Source organism: Elephas maximus, chromosome 7, assembly GCF_024166365.1.
Source record: "Elephas maximus indicus isolate mEleMax1 chromosome 7, mEleMax1 primary haplotype, whole genome shotgun sequence".
Taxonomy (NCBI): domain Eukaryota; kingdom Metazoa; phylum Chordata; class Mammalia; order Proboscidea; family Elephantidae; genus Elephas; species Elephas maximus.
Genome location: NC_064825.1, coordinates 86,683,932 through 86,701,833, shown reverse-complemented (window position 1 = coordinate 86,701,833; position 17,902 = coordinate 86,683,932). Strand labels below are relative to the sequence as shown.

At 35.8% G+C, this 17,902-nt stretch overlaps 1 protein-coding gene across 11 annotated transcripts in view; it reads left to right on the top strand.

The window, feature by feature from the left end:
- The window catches only part of IMMP1L (inner mitochondrial membrane peptidase subunit 1), a 96,981-nt gene that overhangs the window by 20,373 nt on the left and 58,706 nt on the right, over nucleotides 1-17,902 (top strand). The window lies entirely within an intron of this gene.

Below are 17,902 nucleotides of genomic sequence, written 5' to 3'. Positions count from 1 at the left end.
TGTGGTGAAAGTGCTAATTTAGAAAGTGCTTCTAAATTTCATACACTGCCTCCTGTTTAGTGACACCTAAAGGTTATAACAAACATACAGTGAGGATGGTTTTAGGATTTCCTAAATTGTGTGTGCGTGTGTTTTTTTAATTAAGTCAGTTTTTATTATCTCTTTCGTAATACTTTCAGCTCCTTATAGTTTTTCTTTTCAAATGAATTCTTCTAAAAAGCTCTAATATAATTTAAATTAGATATTGTGGTATCTATTTTGAATGAGTCACCCTGTTACGTGGGCTTTAAATGGATTTTGTTTTGTATATTCTGTAATTCAACTATCATATTCTGTAGTACACACAGTGATCCACACTTTCACAGAGTGACATTGGGTTAGAACTCAGCTGTGGTATCTGTGACAGACTTATCACAGACCCTCACATTGTATGCATGCACAAGCCAACCATAAAACCTAGCCCCATGGCCATTGAGTCGATTCCAACTCATAGTGACCCTATGGGACAGAGTACAACTGCCGCGTAGGGTTTCCAAGGAATGGCTGGTGGATTTGAACCTATGACCTTTTGGTTAGCGGCCGTAGCCCTTAACCACTGTGCCACCAGGGCTCCGTGCATACACAGGTGCCCCCCAAATTGTTTCAACATGTGTGAATGTTGAAAGTATATTTCTTCCTCTTTTGAGTAAAAATATTATACTTTTTTTTTTTTCTTAAGCACAGTCTGCATAAAATTATTACCTGGATGTAATTTGGAATTTTATCTAAAAGTATACATTTTCTTGAAAAGAAGGAAAAGTTACACAAATAACATTGAGCAACTAAGCATAAGATCTAGCAGGATAACGGATCTTACAGTCTTTAAGATCCACTATTATTTTTATAGCCATTGGGAATGCCTGTGAAGTCTACTCTTACTTAGGATTGTGGAGAATTGAGCATAGTAATTTATTTATTATTAAAATATTATTATAAAAATTAGAAATATAGGCCAAGAAAATAAAATCATTGTTAGCAAAAAAGAGGAATTCTCTCTTCCTTCTCTATAAGGATATATTATATTGTTTTAGAAAATATAATTTTAAATGTTTCTTTTGTAAAATGTAACATGATATAGACATATAAATGTATAGTATGATAAATAGTTATGAAGCAAACAACCATGTAACCATAGTTCACTGCTGGTAGCCCATAAACCCAACGATGTAATCTTCTTTTTCTTTAGAGGTAACTAGTATTCTGAATTTTATGGTAATTATTCACATAACTTTATCACATGTATATGTATTCGCAAGCAATATGTTTACTTTTTGCCTGATTTTAAACTTTATGGAATCCTATTGTGTATATTCTTTCTTCCATTACTCAACATTATGTTTAAGATTCATGCATCAAATTGCATGCAGTTTTATTTCATTTATTTTCGTTATTATATAATATTTTTGCAAATGAATATTCCAGAATTTTTTTATCCGTTCTACTGTTAGTGGACATTTGGGTTGTCTCTGCTGTCTGGCTATTTTAAACAACATTGCTATGGACATTTTCCTTTATAGATGCCCTGATTAAGATACTGTGTTTTTTATATATCAGATGACAGTGGTTTATTTTCTGGTTCAGATTGTCTAATTTAATGTCTCAAGATAATGGATTACACTGGTATTTTAAGTGCTGTATGACTACACGGGGAATTTGTTATATTCTTTCAGTAGCAATTATTAAATAATGGACAAGAGTCTAAAGTGACTATAATTTCTTTTGCTGTAAGTCTTAAAAAATGTAGTAAATTGTCAGTTATTATTATAGTCTAGGTATATCTAACTTTAGCCATTAATTCAGAAAATGTGTAACATATTACCCCCAACTTAATAGAATGTTTTGAGTATTCTTTCAACTTAATTTTTAATAAGGACCTGATGTAGTAGCTATGTTTCATTTTGTTAGCAAACTCATTCTGTTCACTAATATGTCATGTTTTCTATAACCCTCTCACTTTACTGATAAAGAATCTGAGAAGAGGGTAGTAAGATGGAGCCACTTGAACAAGGCATTTAGTGAGTTGGAGCTAGAAACCTAACCAAGGTGTCCACTTGGCTAAACCAAAAAAACCAACCCGCTGCTGTCCAGTAGATTATGAGTCACAGCAACCCTATAGGGCAGAGTAACACTGTGCATAGGGTTTCTAAGGAGCGTCTAGTAGATTTGAACTGCCAACTCTTTGGTTAGCAGCCGTAGCTCTTAACCACTGCGCCATCAGGCCTCCTGTCTACTTGGTAGTCACAACTTAAAAGAAAACAAAAGTGAAATCAGGACATTTCTAAAGTATGTCCAATCATTTAAGTGGAAATTTGCCTAAATAACTTTCAGAAATTACCAGATATTCTTTTGGCTACTAACCAAGAACTGGCTTAGTGTAGGGAGTTGGCTAAAATATTTATTGTTGTTATTGTTAGTTGCCTTCAAGTCAACTGCAGAGTAGAACTGCTCCATAGAGGTTTCAAGGCTGTGATCTTTCAGAAGCACATCGCCAAGCTTGTCTTCTGAGGGCCTCTGTGTGGGTTCAAACCACCAACCTTTTGGCTAGTAGTCGAGTGCTTAACCATTTGTACAACCCAGGAATGCCCCTGATATGTTTAAAGCCCCTTATCACAAAAAAGGCAGCCATAGTATATTCCAATTTTGAGTGAGAATTTTTACTTTGAATAATTTCTCATTCATTGGAGTATTGTTGACAAATGGCATATTTTCATGTTAATTTTCTTGATAATTGAATCTTATCCTTTTATGTGCCAAAATTTATTTTACAAAGCTCGCCTACCTGTTTTCTTAAACAGAATAAACAGTGTAAATTAACAGTTTTTTGATGGCTCAGGGTTCTTACTGTGAACATCAATCACTTGACAGAATTAAAGTGATTTCTTCAGGCACAATTATGCTGTGTAGAACTGTTTTCTCCTTAATTGTCATAGACTGATAAGCTTTTAGGCCATGGGTGTTATTTGTAAAGTGTATTTTTGTTTGTTTTGTTTTCCCTTTCTTAGCTAATTCTTGTCTTTTGCTGTAGGTGTATCCTATTTACTCTAATACTAAAATTAAAGCATTTGTCTTACATTATACATTGCATGGGTGAGAGATTAAGTATGGTTCTGCCCCATTTACTGACTAAGGGCATAGAATGTGAGGTAGCTTTTTAAAAATTATTTCAGGGTCAGCAACTAGGCTAGCTACTGTGTTTTTCCAGGTATTGAGATTATTTTACAACCGATTTTTGAATAACTGGAATGCAACGTAGATTGTATCCTTATATAGATGTATCCTTATTTGAAAAATAAAAGTTATCATTTTATATGTTACCATACAAAACAGGTATAGTCATATTGAAATTGGATATATTTGAAGATTCCTTCAAATAGGAAGTCTAAGAGGCTTAAGGAGTTGCATTCTAGTTATTAAACATTTGATAGAATAGAATTGGGCATTGAAATTAAAATAATGTATAATATAGTAGACACTGCCTGTTGAAAATGGCAGTCATAAAGATTAGATCATCTTTGAAATTATAGCTTATTAAAGGAAAATATTAAAGAGCTAACACATTTCATTTCAAGAAAACATTTAAATATTTAACGAAAACATTCGTTTAAAAGTGAAATGCCTTTGACTGTTTACCCAACTATAAAATATTGAACGTGAATTAAAAAAAAAAACAGGTGCAAAGAGTACTTTTGTTTTTAGATCACAGGGGATATTGGGAAGAAAAAAAGGCGATTGTTATTCAAGCAGTCTAGGCATCAATATGATGATTTCCTCTGTCAGTTTTTTTTTAATTTGAAAATTGATCTGCTTTTAAGCTTGATAAGTCAATAAATTTTACATACACATTTCAGGGAAAATAAAGAGCTCTGTGTAGTTTATTACAGTGGGAACATCTTTGAGAATTACCTTATGATGAAAATGTTTTAGAGTCCCAAAGAAAGGAATGGCTTTTTTCAGAAGGATACATCTGAGATAGTCTTGTGGTGAAAGTACAAAATAACACAACACCCATGGAAGATAAGTTGGCAATTTCTAGGGAAAAGACCAATGCATTTACTTTTTGTTTTAGTACTAATTCTGGGAAATTATTACATCTGCATTTATGCCCTTGTGGTGCAGTGGTTAAGAGTTTGGCTGCTAACCAAAAGGTTGGCAGTTTGAACTCACCAGCTACTCCTTGGAAACCCTTTGGGGCAGTTCTACTCTGTCCTATACGGTCACTAGGAGTTGGAATCGACTAGATGGCTATTACTTTGGGTTTTTTTTTTTTTTCTTTCTTTCTTTTTTGGTATACTTATGCACTCAAAAAATACCATATGTACAAGAGTTTTCGTAGATATTAATTTGTAACAGTAAGATTGGAAACACTGCTAATGTCTATCAGTAGGGTGCTGGTTAAATGAACTATAGCATGTCTATGTACATTACGGTAATCTATAGCTGTAGAACGGATTAATCTGGTGGCGTAGGGGTTAAGTGCTACAGCTGGTAACCAAAGGGTTGGCAGTTCAAATCCCCCAGGCACTCCTTGGAAACTGTATGGGGCAGTTCCGCTCTGTCCTATAGGGTCGCTATGAGTCGGAATCGACTCAACAGCACTGGGTTTGATTTTGGGTTTATAGCTGTAGAAAAGAATGAGAATGTTCTCTATGTGCAGATTTGGAAGTTTTCCAAAACACATTGTTATTTGAAAAATAAATTTAAAACAGAATGTATAATTAACTACTTTTTGTATAAAAGAGAGAGGGGGATGAAAATATATATTCATATTTCATTGTATTTGCATAAAGAAAATCTCGTAGAGTACACAAAAAAGTAAGAAAAGTAATTTCCTGTGTAGGAGCAGGAGGAAGATGGGGTGGATGAGAAAGGCCTTTTACTGTATACCTTTTTGATTATTTTTAAGTTTGAATCTGTGGATGTGTTTTACTAGTTAAAAATTATCTTATTTGTAAATCTGATGAGAAAGAAAGGGTTGAGCCTCCTATATTTACTATAAATTTAGCCAGTTTTGCTCCTTTATCCCCAAAGCCTAACAGATGGTAAGCACTTAATAAATATTTGTTGAATGAATGAATATATGAATTCTGTAGTCTTGAGATGATCTTTTTTAGCCAGATTTTTAAAGCGCCTTTTAAATATGCAAAAAAGGTGTTATAAATTATGTGCTGATTCCAGGGTAGAAATAAGGGAAGATATTTAAGTGGTAGATAATGTGAGATGAATATACCCACTCCTCGCTTACCGACATGGTTAGGTTCCAAAGACCAGGTAGTTATGCAAAAATTGGCTTTATGCAAAAATAAAGGATGACCATATCAGGTCACAAAATGGAGAATGATAACATCATTACACAACTATCAAATTATATCATTACATTCCTAAACCACCAGGAATCAAGGCCCAGCCAAGTTGACACATAATCATAAACATCATAGTGTTACTCTCATCTCACACATCAGCATTTGTTACTGCTAGATATACATCATTGTCTTAGTTATTTGGTTCTGCTATGGCAGAAATACCACAAGTGAATGCCTTTAACAAAGATAAATTTATTCTCTCACAGTCTAGGAGGCTAGAAGTCCAAATTCAGGGTGCCAACTTTAGGGGAAGGCTTTCTCTCTCTGTCGGTTCTGGGACAGAGGTCCCTTTCATTAATCTTCCGCTGGTCTGGTTGCTTTTCAGCACGCCCTGCTCCTGGTGCTGCTTTCTTTGTGGTATGAGGTCCCCCATGTCTCTTGGCTTGCTTCTCTCTTTTTTATCTCAAAAGAGATTGACTCAAAACGTGACCTAATCTTGTAGATTGAGTCCTGCCACATTAACATAATTGCTGCTAATCCCACCTTATTAACATCATACAGTTAAGATTTACAACATATAGGAAAATCACATCAGATGACAAAATGGTGGATAATCACACAATACTGGAAATCATGGATTAGCCAAGCTGGCATACATTTTTAGGGGACACAATTCAATCCATAGCATTCCACCCTTTGGTCCCCCAAAATTTATGTCCTTGCCACATGTAAAACATATTCACCCCGTCATATCATAGCAAAAGTCTTATATCAACTCAAAGTCCAAAATCCAAAAATTCCTCTTCATCTTTGAAATCTAGAATACAAGTTAATCTGCTTCCAAAATACAGTGATAGAATAGGCACAAGCTAGACATTTCCATTACAAATGGGAGAAAATGGAGGGAAAGAAGGGATACCAGGCACCAAGCAAGTAAAACAGAACACATTACATAAACCCTTAAGTCTTGAAAATAATCATGTGTTCTTCTGAGACCACTTACACAATGGCCCTGCCCTTCCACCTCTGAGTTTTTTTTTTTACACAATGGCCCTGCCCTTCCGCCTCTGAGTGTTAGCCAAACTTTCCAAATTGTAGTGGGGGCCCCTCAGCTCTAGGCTTCAGCTCCACCTTTCAGGCACACTGGAAAGGCAGCTTTGCCCCTTTGGCCTCATTCTCCTAGTCTGTCTGAGTGTATACTCCACCCTTTGAGACCCCAGAGGCCATGGCTCTACCCTGTGAGACTGAGGAATCTCTGTTTCCTGTGTTCCTTGTCTCTTCAGCTTCTGCTTCTTGGTTCCTTGGCCTCTCCACCCCTCGGGCTTCGCTGCCCTGCTGGGACAAGTGTTCCAAAGCTCTGTAGCTCCACCAATAAGTGACATTCCACCAGTAAACTTCAGCTAGAAGGCACTCAGCTCTCTAGCTCTGTGGGTCGACAAGGCTAGCTCTACCGATAAATGTCCAGAGGCACCCCACTCCACCAAGAAGCTTCCTGTGCAAAGGCACTCAGCTCTCTAGCTCCATGGGTCGGCTCCAGTGCCATCTTGTGCTGGTCTTCTGGCTCTTCTGCTTCTCACCATCTATGCCATCACCAGTGTAACAGCTCTTTGAATTTCCTTCTGAGTAAAAGAGAATTTTTTTTTTTTTTACTGAATGCTCAGCAGAATTGTCTGATGTCCATAATTAACACCAACAGTCTCTTCAAGGCAATGTACTTTTACTTTTAGGCACTTCGAAACTCATCGAGCCTCTACCCATTCATAGTTTCAAAACTATATCCACATTTTAGGTGAACCGCGCCTACTCTCTTGGTACCCAGTTTTGTCTTAGATATCTAGTGCTGCTGTAACAGAAATACCACAAGTCAATGGCTTTAACAAAGGGAAATTTACTCTCTCGCAGTCTAGGAGGCTAGAAGTCCAAATTCAAGGTGACAGCTCTGGGGGAAGGCTTTCTTTCTCTGTTGGTTCTGGGGGAAGATCTCTGTCATTAATCTTCCCCCTGGCCTGGGTGTTTCTCAGTGCAGGAAGCCTGGATCCAAAAGACATACTCTGCTTCTGTCGCTGGCTTCTTAATGGTATGTGGTCCTCCGTCCTCTGTGTCTCTCTGCTCTCTTTTATATCTCAAAAGAGACTGACTTAAGACACAACCTAATCTGTAGATTGAGTCCTGCCTCATTAACGTAACTGCTGATAATCCCACCTTATTAACATCATAGAGTTAGGATTTACAGCACATAGGAAAATTACATCAGATGACAAAATGGTGGATAATCACACAATACTGGGAATCATGGCCTAGCCAAGTTGACACACATTTTTAGGGGACACAATTCAGTCTATAACAGTCATTAATATACAAAATTAGTCATAAATGTGAAATGTCAGATAATGAGATAGTTGGTAAGGAATAGGTGTAGTTTAGCTTATTAACAGATTGTCATGAAGTTTTATTTAATATGCATGATAATTGATAAAAACCCATTGCCGTCGAGTCAATACTGACTTATAGCGACCCTATGAGTAGGCAGAGTAGAACTGCACCATAGGGTTTCCAGGGAGTGCCTGGTGGATTCGAACTGCCGACCTCTTGGTTAGCAGCCATAGCTCTTAACCACTACCCCACCAGGGTTTCCTGATAATTGATATTAAGTAATAAATTACACAAATACACAGAATTGCAAAGGTGATCAAAATTGTTGTTATAAGAAATATGTGTGTATATATACACATATAAAAAACAAACCAAAAAACCCAGTGCTGTCGAGTCGATTCCGACTCATAGCAACCCTATAGTACAATATAGATATATGTATATATATGCTGAGGGCTTTTAGAATACCTGTTGAATAATCAAATTTTCAATTCCATAGCTGAGGTAAGTTTCTGAACTCTTATACGGAGGAGCATAAGCCATTGAGCCTATTATCACCTTTCCCACAATCTATTGCGCCATATTTTCAGAGATAGTTGGTCTTGTTGTCAAGAGTAACTATTGCTGCTATGAAAACAGAACTTCTAGCAGTCTTAGGATTGAAAATTTACCCTTGTTTAGGAAACTAAGTAGCACACGAGACAGTATAAGGTACTGTCATGTACCCCCTTGCCTTCAAATTTCAGAAGCCTTCATTTGTCAATCGTGAACGCTGTTATTACCTAATTTAATAACTATTCCTTGAAAACTTTCATTTTAACTTTTCAATAAAGTTAAAGAAAATTTAATTTACTACTTAGTATCAATGTCATGGATATGAGCAATTGATGATCTATTCCACACTTGGCTCCTGGTCTTGTTTTGAGTGAAGATATTGGGCTTTTCCATTTGACGAGGCCCATGTGTATAGTCACCATTTATTTTTTGGAAAAAAGATATTTGAGATGAATATGCTGTTGGCCTTGCAAAATTGTGTCATGCGATCTCTGGCTTTATTTCTTCTTTGTTTCCAACTTCCACGTTCTAATCACCAGTAATTATCAATGCATCTTGAGTGTATGTTTGATCAACTTCAGACTAAAGATTTTGGTAAAAATCTTCAATTTCTTCATCTTTGGCTTAGTAGGTGAATAAATTTTAGTAATAAACATATTAACTGCTCTTTCTTTTTGTCATGTGGCTATTTTCCTATCTCTTGCAGCATTGTACTTCAGGATAGATCTTGAAATGCTCTTTTTTGTGATGAATGCAATGCCATTCCTCTTCAATTTGTCATTCTTGCCATAGTACACCATATGATTTTCTGAATCAAAATGTCTAATACCGGTCCATTTCTGCCAACTAATACCTAAGACATTGATGTTTATACATTCCATTTCACTTTTGATGATTTCCAATATTCCTAGAATCATACTCATACATTCCACACTCCTATTATTAATGGATGTTTGCAGCTGTTTCTTCTTGTTTGAGTCATGCCATATCAGCAAATGAAGGTCCCGAAAGCTTGACTCCAACCATATCATTAAGGTTGACTCTACTGTGAGGAGGCAGCTCTTCTTCACTTGTCTTTTGAGTGCCTTCCAACCTGAGGGGCTCATCTTCTGGCATTGTATCAGACAGTGTTCCGTTGCTATTCATAAAGTTTTCACCTGCCAGTTTTTTTTAGAAGTAGATTGCCAGGTCCTTCTTCCTAGTCTGTCTTAGTCTGGAAGCTCAGCTGAAACCTGTCCACCAAGGGTGACCCTGTTGGTATTAAAAACCAGTGGCAAAGCTTCCGGTATCAGAGCAAGCCACTATAGTATGACAAACTGGCAGATATGTATGTGTATGCCTTTATATATATGTATTTATATATACATATACACACACACATATGTATATATAGTTATGTATATTTATGTATCTATAGCAAATATTTTTCTTTTATTCCCTCCCTCATCCCATCACTTATGAAATATAAGATGTAAACGGGGCTAGTACATTTTTAGTTGTTCTTACGTTAGTTATATGTTAGGTACAAGTATGACTTCATACTTGTCTTTATTTAGAGATTATTTGTGGTTTAAGGAGGTGTGTACAGGTGCCAAGGGTTGGGCTGTGATAATTAACGTATGTGTCAACTTGGTTAGGCCATGATTCTCATTATTATGTAATTATCCTCCATTTGTCATATGATGTAATCACCTCCATGATATGATCTTATGTGATCAGCCATTCAGTTGTAAGGGAAGTTTTCCTGGCAGTGTGACCAGTATCCAGTATGTATATGGACATTTGGGCAAAGCTCCTTTGTTTGCTCTGGATCCTTTTTCTGGCCCATCATCACCTGACCTCTGGTTCTCGAGACTTGAGCTAGCAGCTTGTCGTCTGACTTGCTGACGTTGGGATTTACTAGCTCCACAGCCCTGTGAGCTAGCAGCCTGTCACCTGACTTACAGACTTTGAGGTTCACCAGCTCTGCAGCCCTGTAAGCCAGCAACCTGTCATCTGATCTACTGACTTTGGGATTCACCGGCTTTCTCAGCCCTGTGAGTCTGAAAAAGCACTAGTGGACCAAAACTGCCACAGCTTCCACCAGACTTAATCCAGAACAACTGTGTGTGCCTGGCTACCACCACCTACTGCTCTGACAGAGATCACAACAGAGAGTCCAGGACACAGCAGAAGAAAAATGTAGTACAAAGTTCAAACACACGCACACACCAAAAAAAAAAAAAAAAAAAACCCAGACTTACTGGTCTGACAGAGACTGGAGAAACCCTGAGAGTGTGGCCCCCAGACACCCTTATAACTTAGTACTGAAGTCACTCCTGATGTTTACCCTTCTGACAAAGATTAGAGGGGTCTACAAAAAAAAAAAAAAAAAAACAGTAACTCCCATAGCTCAACCCTGTATATGAGACTGAATGGGCACACCAGTCCAAAAGCAAAGATGAGAAGCAGAAAAGGACAGGAAAACTGGACGAATGGAAATGGGGAACTCAAGGTCGAGAAGGGGAGAGTGTTGGCACATTGTGGGGTTGACAGCCAATGTCACAAAACAATTTGTGTATTGTTTAATGAGAATCTAATTTGCTCTGTAAACTTTCACATAAAGCACAATTTAAAAATAAAAAAAAGAAGAAAGTATAAGGTCATTAAAAAGATAGAAAACAAAAGACAAAAATGGATGTTAGAAGAGACTCTGAAATTTCCTCCTGAGTGTAGAGTAGCTAAAGCAAATGGAAGATATCAGGTAAAAGAGCTGAAGAGATGATTTTAAAGGGTAGCTTGAGAAGAAGTAAAGTATTTTCGTGAAATGTGAAAAGACCTGAAGTTAGAAAACCAAAAGGGAAAAACATGCTTGGAATTTCTCAAGCTGAGAGAACTGAAGAAAAAATTCAAGCCTCCTGTTGCAGTGTTGAAACACTCTATGGACAAAATATTGAGTGATGCAAGAAGCATCAAAAGAAGATGGAAGGAATACACGTAGTCACTGTACAAAAAGAATTGGTTGATGTTCATCCATTCCTGGAAGTATCATATAAAGAAAATAGAAATCCTTACAGCTGGACAGTTAAGTAACCTCATGATAAATGGAGAAAATGTTGAAGTTTGTCAAGTGTTCATTTTCTTATAGATTCACAATTAATGCCCATAAAAGCAGCTGTCAAGAAATCAAACAATGTATCGCATCAGGCAAATCTGCTGCAGAAGACCTCTTTAAAGTGTTGAAAAGCAAAAATGTCATTTTCAGGACTAAGGTGCGCCTGACAGAAGCCATGGTATTTTCAGTTGCCTCATATGCATGGGAAAACCAGACAATGAATATAGAAGACCAAATAAGAATTGATGCCTTTGAATTATGGTGTTGGCAAAGAATATTGAATATACTATGGACTGCCAGAAGAACAAACAAATCTGTCTTGAAAGAAGGATAGCCAGAATGCTCCTTAGAAGCAACGGTGGGGAGACTTTGTCTCACATGCTTTGGACATGTTATCACCAGGGAACAGCCTGGACATCATGCTTGGTAAGGTAGAGGGTCAGCAAAAGAGAGGAAGACCCTTGATGAGCTGGGTTGACACAGTGGCTGCAACAGTGGGCTCAGACATTCCAGTGATTGTGAGGATGGCACAGGACTGGGCAGTGTTTTTGTTCTATTGTACAGAGGGTCGTTGTAAGTTGCAAGTGACTTGATGGCACCTAACAGCAGCCTATGATCAAGATCCGATGGTACTGAAGGAAGAAGTCCAAGCTGCACTGAAGGCATTGGTGAAATCCAAGGCTCCAGGAATTGAGGGAATACCAATTGAGATGTTCCAACACACAGATGCAATGCTGGAATCTCTCAGTCGTCTATGCCAAGAAATTTGGAAGACAGCTACCTGACCAACTGACTGGAAGAGATCTGTATTTGTGCCCATTCCAAAGAAAGGTGATCCAACAGAGCTCAGGAAGTATCGAACAATATCATTAATAACACGTGCAAATAAAATTTTACTATAAACCAAAAACCAAGCCCAGTGCCGTCAACTCGATTCCAATTCATAGCGACCCTATAGGACAGAGTGGAACTGCCCCATAGAGTTTCCAAGGAGCGCCTGGCAGATTAGAACTGCCAACCCTTTGGTTAGCAACCATAGCACTTAACCACTACACCACCAGGGTTTCCAAATTTTGCTATAGATAAGTCAAAAAACCAGTTGCAGCAGTACTTTGACAGAGAACTAAGTGCAAGAGGATTGTGGAATGAGGAATATCACTGCTGGTATCAGATGGATCTTGGCTGAAAACAGAGAATACTGGAACAATGTTTACTGGTGTTTTATTGACTTAGCAAAGGCATTCCACTATATGGATTATGACAAATTACAGATAACATTGTGAAGAGTGAGAATTCCATATCACTTAATTGTGCTCTTGGGAAACCTGTACACAGGCCAAGAGGCAGTCTTTTGTACAGAACAAGGGTGTACTGAGTGGTTTAAAATCAAATGGTGTGCATCAGAGTTGTATCCTTTCAGCATACTTATTCAGTTTGTATGATGAGCAAATAATCCGAGACGCTGTAGGATACAAAGAACGTGGCATCAGGATTGGAGAAAGATTCATTAACAGCCTGTGTATGTAGATAACACAACCATGCTTGCTGAAAGAGAAGAAGACTTGAAGCACTTATTGATGTAAATCAAAGACTACAGCATTCAGTATGGATTACACGTCAACATAAAGGAAAAAAAAAAAACCTTTACAACTGGATCAAAAGGCAATATCATGATGAATGGAGAAAATAGTGAAGTTGCCAAGAATTTCATTTACTTGGATCCACAATCAATGCCTGTGGAAGAAGCAGTCAAGAAATTAAATGGCATATTGCATCGGGCGAATCTGCTGCAAAAGACCTCTTTAAAGTATTAAAAAGCATAGATTTCACTGTGAGGACTAAGGTGCACCTGACCCAAAGCCATGGTATTTTCAGTCGTCTCATATGCATGTGACAGCTGGACAATGAATAAGGAACACTAAAGAAGAATTGATGCCTTTGAATTATTGTGTTGGCAAAGAATATTGAATATACCATGGACTGCTGGAAGAATGAACAAATCTGTCTTGGAAGAAGTATAGCCAGAATGCTCTCTCTACGCGAGGATGGGGAGACTTTGTCTCATATACTTTGGACATGTTATCAGGAGGGACCAGTCCCTGGAGAAGGACATCATCCTTGGTAGAGTGTTAGCAAATAAGAGGAAGACCCTCAATGAGTTGGATTGACATAGTGGCTGCAGAGCGGGCTCAATTACAGCAATGGTTGCGAAGATGAAACAGGACTGGGTGGTGTGCTGTTGTACTTGGGGTTGCTGTGAGTTGGAACTGACTACATGGAGCCCAACAACATTCTTATGGATAGTCTCTTTTGTGAAGTGCCTTTCTCCTTGTTTGGCACATATATGTCTTGTTCTTATTCATTGGTAGGAATTTTTTATGTATTTATAGTACGAGTCCTTTTTTGTTTTTGCTGTGTACCGTCGAGTTGATTCCTACCTATGGTGACTATAGGACAGACTGGAACTGCCCTATAGGTTTTCCTAGGCTGAAATCTTTTCAGGAGCAGGTCGCTGAGTCTTTTCTCCCACAGATCCCTGTGGTTGGTTGAACCGCTGAGCATTGGGTTGGCAGCCAAGTCCTTACCTATTTTGTCCCTAGGGCTGCTTTTTTTGTATTTAGGTATTGCAAATATTTCTCCCTTGTTGTCTTTTTACTCTTTTAATCCTGCTTTTGATGAACAGAATTTTGTGATTTTGAAATAGACTAATTCCTCATTTATGCTTTGTTCTTTTCGTCTTGTTTAAGAAATGTTTGCATGCTCCAAGGATGAAAGTGTTCTGTTTTTGTCTAAAGGTGTTAGTGTTTTAACTTTCCATCTGCAGTCTTAGACTGTCTATTCATGTTGGGCAATTTAGTTATGATTTTTGAACTCAAGAGTCTATCTCTGGAGGTAGAGAAAAAGGAAGTGGATTTAGGTTAATGACCGTAATTATGCACTTTATACAAATACCCTCTTTAAGAAAACTATGTTTATCCATGTTTACCTTTCCTGTAACCTTATATGTACTTCTTGTTTGTTTTTGAGGTGACTACTAGATTATTCATGGAGAAATTTCCCAAGTGGGAAAATAAATGTTATGATTCTGAGTATTTTACAGTACTAAAATTAACAATATTAGTATCCATAAAATGTTTATTCATGAAAAATAAAATTTTATAAAGTATTTACAGACATAATTCCAGTTACCTCATTTGGGCATAGTTCACGCTGTTAAATCTTAGGATATTTAAATATATACTTTTATTAATTGGGGGAAAATTAGTTTTAACTTTTGTCACTAAAGTAATATAAAATATTGGCTATTATATTTGGAAATTATTTTTTTTAAGTTCCTAAATTATTTTGATTTTTAGTAGGATTTCTTGTTACCATCCATTTGTGTGCAAGTTATAAACATTTATATGTCCTTAATTATACATTTTAGTGTTTTGTAAAGTTTTTGCTATATGTTAGGATTATGTGCTACTGTTTTCACCTTGTAGGTGAAATACCCTTTTATATTTAGTTTTTTCTCATCAATTATATATATTATTAACTTGGTCATTATTGTATTATTTTTACATTTGTATTTCATTATGAGAGTAATTTCCTATTTTAAAATGCATTTTTGTCTCTGATCACTGCTAAAATTCAAGAAAGGTGATTGTACTTGACTCTTCACTAAGCACTTAGTATTTTTCACTTGTCAACTTCATTTTTTTAGTTTAAAGCATCAAATTAAATATTATTTTATCCTGGCTTTTATTTTAATTCGTGCATTTAAAAACTGAAATTCAGATAAAAGATAGTTTCAAAATAAATTCAGTATGTTATTTATGAGTGGAGCAACACATTAGCATTGGATTCACAATAGATCATATCGCTTTTATTCCATCTTACAAGCTTAGCAGCACAAACAGAATAATCAACATATTATTTGGCTGTCATCTGCTGAACAGAAACCAGAGATCACAAGGAGGTTTTCCCTAGCTGTGGTGATGGCCTTTTTGTTCCAAGCCCCCATCTGGGAGGGCCATGGTGTGTTATCATATGGAACGCGGGGTTTTCTGTAATCTGCTTAGCTGCACTGCAGTTTGAATCTTCATTCCATGTTTGTGTAATTTATAATTTTAATGAGACCATGGCTCTTGTGGGCTTTGAAATATATTAAAAGCTCTTTTGTGCATATGCTTTTGTTCTTGCTTAATAGGCTCAGTGTATTTAAAACTGATGAATTTTTATTCATGAATTTGGATGTCTAGGGATTAACTTAGACTGAATATCATTGCACTCAATCTATTGATGGTTAGAAAGTTTTGTTGTTGTTGTTATTATTTTGTTTTGCTTTAATTTTGTGTGTGGGTGTGTGTGAAACTGGTAACCAGAAAAGAATTTATATAATTTTTACAAGTGAGGAAAAAGCAGCATAGCTAAAGAATTTATTTTAATTGTATCCATTTTATTTACTGATAGCCATATTTTACCTTTAGTCTTAACTATTTGGGATTAGTATTGTAAAGGAATAATTTTGAAAAAGCATCTTTAAAATGAGTTAATACCTTAAATAGTATTGTTTATATTGAAATAATATTCTGACATGTGACACAGATAAACTTTATATTTTAATTGTATAACATCACTTGTGTATGGCAGTATTAAATAAATTATAATAAATTTCTTGACTTAAATTAGTATGTATTTATATTTTATATGCAAGTTTCCTTCTGTAGCACATTTTAAGAATTTTTGTTTTTTTTTAACCTTCTTTGATAGATTAAAAAAGACTAATAGAGCAGCTTAGTAATAATTTGTGTTGTGAAATTGATCTTTATTTTGCTAAGTGTTCAAAAATATACTAAATAACTCAAATCTCTGTTGTTAAAAAAAATTTTTTTTCTTCTGTTGTTATTATATATCACTTATTTTATTAGTTTGAGTGTCAACAATTATATAGCACTGTAGAAAAAAAATCGTGGACCTTTCTAGATCCAAACATATTTTCTGAAGTTGCTAGCTGTTGAGCACAATGAGGGGTGACACACAGAATTCATTAGTCTTTTATGAAGTTGCCCAAGATGTGATTAAAAAAAAAAACAAAACTTATATTTACTGACCTAAAATGTTTTTGTTACTGTAAAACAACTTTTTTTTTTTAGTATGTAATAGTCACCAATTTGACAGGTCCTCTCTTCCCCCACCACTACCTTTAAGCTGGAAGTATGAAATAGAGACCAAGAACAGTATGTTATACTTTCTTTACTAAGCTTATCTATCCGATTTGACCCTGAAATATATGATCTTCAATAATATTCCTCTTTGTTTTTATTTGTTGTACAAGTTCACCTAGCTCAGGAATGTATTATTGAAAATACATAATCCGCTAAAGTAGTGCTTTGCAATAGATATATGTGAGTCACATATGTATTTTATTTAACCCAGTATATGCAAAATAGTATTATTTCTACATGTAGCCCATATAAAATTATTAATAAAATATTTTACTTTGTTTTTTTAAGTCTTCAAAATCCAGTGTATATTTTACACTTAGAGCACATCACAATTGGGACTAACCGCATTTTAAGTGCTCAGTGGCCACGTGTGCCTAGTGGCTACCATATTGAACATTGAAGCTCTAAAGTATTGCATAGAAATATTATAATAAAAATATGTTTTTTGCATTCCTCATTATTTTTCTAGAAACATCCTAGTCAAGGTAACCAAAGAATATTCACGTGCTTAAGTTTGCTTAGAGCTAGTATAGCTATAAACTTCTTGGGAAAAAACTTGAACATAAATTATTCTTTTCTAAATATTTTTATGATCCTATAATTTAAAATGTACTGTGTGTATTCCAATATGAGGAGAGATTACTTCATTGACAAGTGCTTTTAAAACATATAATTAAGAATTATAAAACCTTGAATCACTATTGATTTGAATTGATTCAAATATTTTAATAGTTATAAAATGATCAAGGTGATTTGTGTAAAATATTGCAAGTGTACCCCCTTTATAAAAAACTGACTCGACGGCAGTGGGTTTTACCTTCTTCTCATATTAATTGTCCTTCTTGCCAAAGTTTAAAGAGAAAATCTTATGTTCTTGAGGTCTCTGAATTTTCTACATTTTCTAAATTTTGAGGGAAATGACCTTACTTTTTAATAACCTCACTTTTTTGTAAATATTAGCTGATGCCTATTGTATCCTCTTACTCACTCAAATTTGTATTGACTTCTCCCTGTAACTTTATGCATTTAAAGTGTTGGCACAAAATGTTAAACTATTCTTTAAACAATAAGTCTAGTTTCTTGGATATCATAAATCCATCCATTGATTTCCTAATTATATTATGTACACAGTCAATTGTAATCCAAGATTACAGCAAACAAGATGTTAATTTCTAGACATAATCTATGTACATTTCAATTACAGAGCATGATTGCTATAGAAGCACAGAATAAAAAGGAATAACATTTGTGCTATCCTCACAGGAGCTGTCAATAAAAGATGTAATAGGGGATTTAGGAATCTGGAAATGGCCAACTAATTTATGTGAATC